Below are 9,164 nucleotides of genomic sequence, written 5' to 3' on the forward strand. Positions count from 1 at the left end.
GTTGGCATGTGAAAAAAGAGGTGTTTGGGGTTTGTTTCTTTTTTTTGCCTTATATGTGTCTGAACTTTTTACAGTTAGCCTACGTTCATGTATGACTTTTATAATTTAAAGAGATTAATAGTAATAAAGCCTCTAAAAAAACCCAACAATATTCACCTTAAATATTGACAGATAGTTTATTATATATGTATCCAGTCATTCACTGAGATCAAATAACAGCATGCAGAGCACTTCTCAGTATTCAGAATATTTACTTCTATTATTACACAGGAGCCACCCAAGCAGGCAGGACCAGGCAAGACAGACCCCACTTTATTATCCCCACTTGAAAAATAAAGAAACAGAGGCAGCGAGCAGGTGGGTTGAGCGGCCCTGGCCATGAACTAGTGACGAGCAGATTTTGCAGACGAACCCAGGCCTTCTGACTCCCTCCCCACGTGCTCAGTTCCTTTTCTCCTAGGTTCACAGTGTGGCTGGACGTCTTAGCATTTTAAAGCTGGAATAAGGAAAACACTTTTGACTGTTGCATATGACTGCTCATAAAAATGCTTCATTGTAAACTGTCCTGTAACTTCTGAATTATGCTACATAAATGGTTTGAGGGTTTCTCATTACTGCAGCGGAAGAAAATTTACTGCTTTCATTTAAAGCCCTAGCACCCTCAGAAGAAAAGCCGCAGTAGCCGAATATCTTTATTACATGCTTGCCCTCAGAGCTAACGTCCTGAAAAAACCCTATTGCGTGCAGACAATAGTGTTCGGGGTAAGGCATTTCTTGAATCAGAGACTTAAGATGATAAAACATACGTGGCAGCCTTATTGGTAATCTGAGCAAATCATATTTCAGTTTATTTGCCTCCTTAATACTCTTGAGGACTCACGTGCAGGAAAGTAAACCTTCTCACTCATAACTGTCGCTTCCCAGGGCGCCTGGGTGGCTCAGTCGGTTGAGCCTCCGACTTCGGCTCAGGTCGTGATCTTGGGGTTTGTGAGTTCTGGCCCCGCGTCGGGCTTTGTGCTGACAGCTCAGAGCCTGGAGCCTGCTTCGGATTCTGTGTCTCCCTCTCTCTCTGCCCCTCCCCCACTCACACTCTGTCTCTCTTTCTCTCTCAAAGATAAATAAACATCAAAAAAATTTTTAATAATTAAAAAAAAACTGTTGCCTTCCATCCTGTGACCCCACAATTCTACTATGGGGTAACTCTAAAGTCCATTCTTGGACTCTCTGAGACTCACACAGATAGGCAGTCAAGAGCCTATAAGAACTATATTTGTTTAAGAGCATTCAAAAATGATACATTTTAGGTGCACCTGTGTGGCTCAGTCATTGAGTGTCTGACTCAGTCTGAGTGTCTGATTTTGGCTTAGGTCATGATCCCAGGGTCGTGGGATTGAGCCCTGGGATCCATGCTCATGGGGGCTGCTTAAGATTCTCTCTCCCGGCACCCACTCACCCCACTTGGTGTATACACACACACACACACACACACACACACACACACACACACTCCCCCCCCCCCAAAAGATACATTTTATCTCTATCAGATATGAGGGTATCTTGTCATTAGGAATCTAATACATTAATTTGAAATCTTACAAAACAGACAAATGAAGACATGATTATTCACTTCATAAAGCTGGATCTTGGGGAGCCTGGGTGGCTCAATCGGTTAAGCATCTGATTTTTGCTCAGGTCATGATCTCACAGTTCATGGGTTCGAGCCCCGCTTTGGGCTCTGTGCTGACAGCTCAGAGCCTAGAGCCTGCTTCAGATTCTGTGACTCCCTCTCTCTCTGCTCCTCCCCTGCGTGTGCTCTCTCTCTGTCTCTCAAAAATAAACACTTAAAAAACATACAGAATAATTCAAATACATAACTTGTGTGGAAGTAGAATAAACCAGGCCAAAAGAGGCCAAAGGAGATCATTGGGTTTTTTGTTTATTTGTTTTTGTCTTTGTTTTTTGGGATTTTTGTGTTTTTGTTTTTGTTTTTTCTTTTTTTAGGAAGCTGGGGGACTTGTTATCTAGGTTCGGAAACAAGGTGAGAAGGTGGAAGGTAAGTCTGAAGTAGACAAACCAGTCCCTAAAGGCAAGAATAGGCTGGTCATTAAGAACCATTGTTTTGAAATCTAAGCTAGAAGGTAAATACTCAAGCAGAGTTATGCTGGTCATCAGTAGAAGTTGAGCAGGCCATGGGGCAGGGAGGGGGGGGTTAGAGAAATCTTGTTCCAGGTATCATGGAGCCTGCAGTTCAGGGACAGGAAATCCCCACACTGAAAGGGGGCTAAAGCAAAAACACAGCCATAAAGGAACTACCTTCTAAACACATACAGCTTTTACATCTTTCAAATCACATTTGCCTGTATTGTTTCCTTTGTTTTGACCAAAAACCTCTGGGAGCTCTGATTATTCCCATTTGATGGATGAGATTAAAGTCAGACTACTGCAGACTCTGAACGACTAGAAGAAATGATAAGATGGGAGGTCATTGTGAGAGGTTACGTGTGGGACAAAGCCACGAAGCGTTCCAGACGATTCACCTCTTAAATTACTGATGCTGTGGTTCCTCCTACCACATTACTCCGGTGCTCAAATGTCTTTCTATTTTGGACCAGTTATCTGTTGTACCTTCTAATCAGTCAAACGTGAATCGGCAATATCCGTATTAGAAACACACAGGCAAAAATCAGAAGGCTTGAGAGGCCATTAGAAGTTGGAATGTATGAGGAAGATGCATGTCTGCTAGAAATTTGTTTTACTCTTGCAAAGGACTGAAAACATTTCTCTTCTTTCTTCTTTTCTTTTTAATGTTTATTTATTTCAAGATAGCACCAGCGGGGGAGGTGCAGAGAGAGGTGGGGACAGAGGATCCGAAGGAGGCTTCTGGCTGACAGCGGCCAGTCTGATGCGGGGCTCGAACTCATGAACGGGAGATCACAACCTGAGCCCACAACCTGAACCAAAGTCCGACGCTCAACTGACTGAACCACCCAAGGTGCCCCTGACTGAAAACATTTTTGAGTAACAAAGCAAGAGTCGAGAGAGTTTAACTTCTGTGATTCTTAGCATTTATATGTTTTTTTAACCTCTTTATTTTTCCCCATTTTGTCTCCATTACCAATGTGGAAGAAAATTTGAAATATTCTGACTAATGAAATGAGTATCTTCTGGCTAAACTCCTGGGTGATGTATACTTTTAGATAAAATCGCATACAGAGATATAGATATATTGGAGCCATTTTTTTGCCAGTCTGGCTTCCACTCAGCACAGGGCTTATAAAGTTCATGAAGGCCATCCCCTGGAGGCCACCATCACAGACTCCACTGACACCACTGTCACATGAAGCTGAAATCACCACCACTACTAATCACCCCTGACTGGAACTCCCCAAGGCCAAACCCAAACCCTGCCCTGCCTTAAATCCCAAATTCCAGGGAGGATTTTCAAGGCCAGCTGAAAATCCTGAAAGCTATGTCATCCTTGGTCACCAAACAAAATGCCGTGGATGCTCTCTTGACCCTCTCACACACTCATGGCACTCTAAGCCTCCTGTGTCTATCCAACCACTCTCTCTGCCTCTTGCCCCATAGCTTTCAACCTTGCCCTCTGCGATTCCCAGATTCATGATAACCCAACCACCCATGTCTTCAAACTCTTCATGGATGCTTCTCTACCTCCTGACCTTAACTGAAACTGGGCTCTCCCTTGAAGACATAGCTCTCTCAAGTAGCTTTTTCCAGTTGAAGGAGCCCCTATATCCTCTTGAATATCCCAGTGGGTATCTCCAACTCAACAAGGACAAAATTGAACCAGTCGTCTTCCGTATATTTTCCATTCTCTTCCCTGTGCCTCCATGACAGTGACACAAAACTTACCAGTCACTCACACCAGGAATCTGGGGGTCCACCTCCACTCACCTTTCTCCTTTATCTTCCACATTCTATCACTCACCAAGCCCTGACCATTTTTCCTGCTAACCAGTTCTCTAACCCATTCTTTCTCTTGTGTTTTTATTAGTAAAATCTAGTTCAAGGCCTCATCTCCTGCCTAGATGGTCATACTCCTTTCCTGCTTTTATTTCACCCAACACCATCCTCCACCCAGCTGCCACGGGGATCTCTAACACAGAAATCACCATGTTATTCCTTTGCCTGGACTGGTCCAGTGACTCCCCGGAACCTGGTTGAGCTCCCTCTCAGGGAAAACAGGCCCTCGTTGATCTGTCCCTACCTACCTCTTCATTCTTATCTCCCCCAAATTGCTGCCTGCTGCTTTATGTATTAAATGACTAGTCCTTCGCTGTACTCATCATGCTAAAATAATCCTGTGTTTTTCTTCATCTGGTTCCCCTTGCTTCAAATGCCCTTCCTCGCTCTACCCCACACTTTGCCTTGTTGTCTCTTACACACTAAGCTTTGACGGGTTTCATCTTACCCAGGAACCATTTCCTAAAGATCATGCCAGGCTCAGCAACCCTCCCTGTGCTCTCCCAGAATCCTCTGCCTGGTTTATATTAGCCATGTAAGTACACGTACAACTTTCCCCTGTATCTATTTTCTTGGAGGTCAAAGGCTCTGCATTTTTTACATTTTTTAATACATTTCACTTTTACATTTCCATCTGTGGGTCTAGCAAAGTGACAGGAACATATTAGGCGCTTAATAAATATTTGATGCACCAAAATAATTTCCGCTGAAAAAGGATTTGCCAAGTCCCAGTGGCCCTCGTGCATGCAGGCATTCACTTACTCATTAAACAATACAACACCTACTAAATATTTATATCCTATTTACCTAGCATTCTTGACCTCTGCTGTTTAGATATGCTATAACTTCTTGAAATGCCTCAAGTTCACTTTCACGTAGAAGCACTCTCTCATGTGAACACTCTGGCTTATGCAAAATAACTGGTCTAGGTGATCTGGGAAGAGGCAAAACTTAGATGGTCCACATTCCCCTGAATTGACAATCGGTTCTGACTATACACATCTGCAATATTTGGCAATACATAGTTTTTAAAAAACCTTTCAGCATATGTAAATCAACAAAACACAAACTGAATACTTACATGTCTAGAGAATCTGGAAAGAGAAAAAAACTATAAGGTCCGAACTGGGTGAATTTAATGAGAACTGGCTGCAAAAGGTAACATAGCGACAATGAATGAATTGCCAAATGGTACTATACAGAAAACACATAAACCAACATGCCTTCTGCATTATTCTCATATTATTCTTCTATTTACCAGTCATCTATAACATAATTTGCATTACAGAAACATGTTATTACAAGAAATCATATGTCTTTATTTCCGAGTGACTAGGCTGGCCTAAATAGGTAAACAATATGGGGGTGGGGGGGGGAGACTGAATGAATAAATGAACAGTAGCCAAAGGTATGTGGATGAAACTGGAAAATCATGTTTCAAGATTCAGCTAGCCACTGATCATAAGACGTAATACATGAGGCCGAGACAGAAAACATAAAAAGTATCCAGGTCTTTGTTGAAGTCTACTTAAAGGCAATGAAGACCGCAAAGTGGAAAATCTGTAGGACTTTATGGAAAGAAGAATTAGCAAAATTGATAAGGGATTGGATGTTAGATGTCAACAAGATCCTATGTTTTTGTTTCGGGAACCAGGAAAAGCCAAGTGGTTCTTTTGACAGTAACGAAAACAAAGCATGGAAGGTGACTATCAGAACAAAACTATATGAGCTTCTTTAATAAACTAAATACATTGTGTAAAGACAATAAATAACATTGTCCTGCAGACAAATAAAGACGTCGGATTCTAGAAGGGGCCTGAAATAAGAGCCATTTAAACAGTGGTGTTCATGGGGCACCTGGCTGGCTCAGTGGGTTAAGAAGCTGACTCTTGATTTCTGTTCAGGTCATGATCTCACAGCCATGAGATCAAGGTCCATGTCAGTCTCCGTGCTGGATGTGGAGCCTGCTGAAGATTCTCTCTCTCTCTCTCTCTCTCTCTCTCTCTCTCTCTCTCCACCCTATCCCTCCCCCACTGATGCTTTATCCCTCAAAAAAAAAAAAAATCTTTAAAAACAGTGGCCATTGTGGGTGCTAGAGGTGAGGGAAAGCCCCCCAAAGCAATGAATCAGCATCTCAGATACGGCATCTGGGACTGGATTAGGTCCAGGCCCCCTACCCAACAAGAAGCGGAGATTTTGACAGGGCTGAACTCCTGGGTGCAGATAAATGACTCCCTTTCCAAAGGCTAGGAATCGATGGAGCAAAATCCAAACAGAAATTTAAGTCAGTATTTCAAATGTGATACAATTAAGGCAAAATTCCCAGCCTTCCCCCTCCCCAGGTCTCCTGCCTAATTATATGATATGGTTGGAAGCACTGCCAAAACCTCATTCTAATTCTGCAGTGACAACACCAACTCAGGCTTTGTTTCCTCTTCCCACACCCCAAACTGTTAACTCTTACTTCTTCAGCTATCCTTTCTCTCTTTTTTTTTTAATTTTTTTAACGTTTATTTTATTTTTGAGACAGAGAGAGGCAGACCATGAGCAGGGGAGGGGCAGAGAGAGAGGGAGACACAGAATCCGAAGCAGGCTCCAGGCTCTGAGCTGTCAGCACAGAGCCCGACACGGGGCTCGAACTCACAGACTGTGAGATCATGACCTGAGCTGAAGTCGGACACTCAACCGACTGAGCCACCCAGGAGCCCCACCACCAGATTATTTTAATGTAAGTTTAATTAATAGGAAGCAACACGACAAGTAGTATTCACAAATGGCAAACAGACATGGCAATTCCTAGTCCTACCCAAATCCTACATCTTTATCGATGAGTTTTTCCATTTCACCTCAGGGACCAATGAGGTAGAACAATTTCCTGACGTGGCTTCTCCACTGGCTTCGGTTAGGGTTCCTCTGGTGGATCCCTCCTGGAACCCAGTTTCTCTATTCATCTTCAACTCTTCTAGAATACACGTACAGTATTTCTGAGAAATCCTCAGTTGCATATGCGCTCAGCTATCTGAAATCCTGAGAAATCTGCTCTTTCAACATCTTAATGGAAAGAGGTAGAAAAACCTCCATTCTTTGGTTTGTGTAATCCCAGTGGACGCTGCCCCCATTAAAGGTCTCACCTGCTCTTGAAACAGTCCTGCATCATGGTTTCCAGCTACACCTTGAGTCTCCAGATACTCGTTGCCTGTTCACCACTTAAATCTCTGAACTCTCTAGAACTCTGATGCCATTACAGTGACCTTAGCAGAAGGTTACATTTCCCTCTACAATGACATTGCTTAATTCACCCCATTCCATTAACAACAGAAGGCTGTTGGATTTGACCAAAGGTTTGGAGATGGAGATAATTATAATTTTTTATACTAAAAATGACCATAGGTGCCTGGGTAGCTCAGTCAGTTACATGTCTGACTCCTGATTTCAGCTCAGGTCATGATCTCATGGTACCTTGAGTTCGAGTCTGGCATTGCTGGGCTGTCAGCACAGAGCCTACTAGGGATTCTTTCTCTCCTCTCTCTGTCCCTCCCCTGCTTGCTCTCTCTCTCTCTCAAAATAAATAAATAAACATTTTTTTTTAAATGACCATAGGGCAACTGGGTGGTTCAATTGGTTAAGCATCCAGCTCTTGATCTTGGGTTCCCTGATACCTAGCCTTGGTCCCTTGTCCATCCCTAGAAATAGAGAAAGAATATTCTTAAATCCATCATGTTGCAAACCTTTATGTTCCTCTATGAAAATGTAACCCTCTACTTTAGAAGGCCAGTCTCATCCTAAGGGATGATCCTCCACCCCCAATAAGGGCAATCCAGGAGACATCATAGCCACAGCGGTATCTCCACCCAAAGGTTGAGTTGTTCATTGTGGAACAACACTTTAGACCTCCAGCCAAACAATGTACACACTTGTCTCTGGCAGAACAAATGTAGTCAAAATCAATTTTTAAGAGAGAAACATTGGGGCACCTGAGTGGCCCAGCTGGTTAAGCATTCGACTCTTGATCTTGGCTGGGGTCACAGTCTCATGATTCATGAGATCAATTTTCTCTGCCCCTCCCCCTCTCTTTCTTTTTCTCTCTTTCAAAATAAGTAAATAAACATTTTTTTTTTAAAGAGAAAGATGGAAAGAGAAACATTTCCCTAAAGGCAACATGATCTGAACAGCTTGGCCCAAGTCACAAAGGAGATGGCATTTTTACATTATTGACAAAGAGATATCAATCCCTTGTTCCCATTCTCCTGCTTCCAGATCTTTCCCAGGCTTTTCCCTTTGTAAACCAACCAACCAACCAACCAACCAACCAACCAAGGAGCCCATGACAGCATCTTTGAGAATAACAGGACCATCAACTTAATCGCTACTCCATAGATTTTCTTTACCTTGGACCAAACCCTATTCTAGTCAAGATTTCCTCTCATGCTGGTGTTGGAAATAGGGCAAAGACTGACACAGAGGCGCGTAGTCCACCAAAGCCATCTGCTTTCTATCTACAGGATTGCTTTTTCCTATTTTATTGGTATGGAGTTAAATTTAGCTTCTCTGCAAGGCTCTTTGCCATCAGTCCTCAGACCTCATGTCCTTCCCGGGTTGTACCCCATCCCCCGTCAGTGACAACTCATGGCTAATCTGGCAGCCCACTAATGATGCCTAGTTAGAGTTAAGTTACATGAGCTTTGTCAGTATAGCTTCTTCTTTAAAACATTTCTCTAAAACTGAGCTTGTGTTAACCAAAGCCATTCAAAACCATCTTTAGCCCGAGCACCTTCTGTTTCTCACATAAATCCCTAACTTTCTAAATCCACATTCTGAGTCCTTTTATTAGTTCCCATTTCTGGGTCAGATTTTACTTCTCATCCTCACATAACTCTGATTTCTTCCAGCTCCTCTGCTCACATCTTTTTTTTTTTTTCCAGAATTTCTCTTTTCCTGCCCTTTCTCTCTTCCACATCTGCACATTTTTTTCAAGCTGCCTGACCGCTCTAGAATACCTTCTCACTTCTCACCAGCTCTCTCAGCTATTAAAATTCAGGAAATTTCCCAACCACGCCAGAGCCAATAGTGACGGAATCACTCCTGCTGTCAGTAGATAGTTCTACAGGGCTCAAAATAAACATGACTTGATTAATCCGGGCTTTGTTGATCATGTTGCAATGGCATAATATATGCATTAC

This window comes from Felis catus, chromosome A3 (assembly GCF_018350175.1).
Source record: "Felis catus isolate Fca126 chromosome A3, F.catus_Fca126_mat1.0, whole genome shotgun sequence".
Taxonomy (NCBI): domain Eukaryota; kingdom Metazoa; phylum Chordata; class Mammalia; order Carnivora; family Felidae; genus Felis; species Felis catus.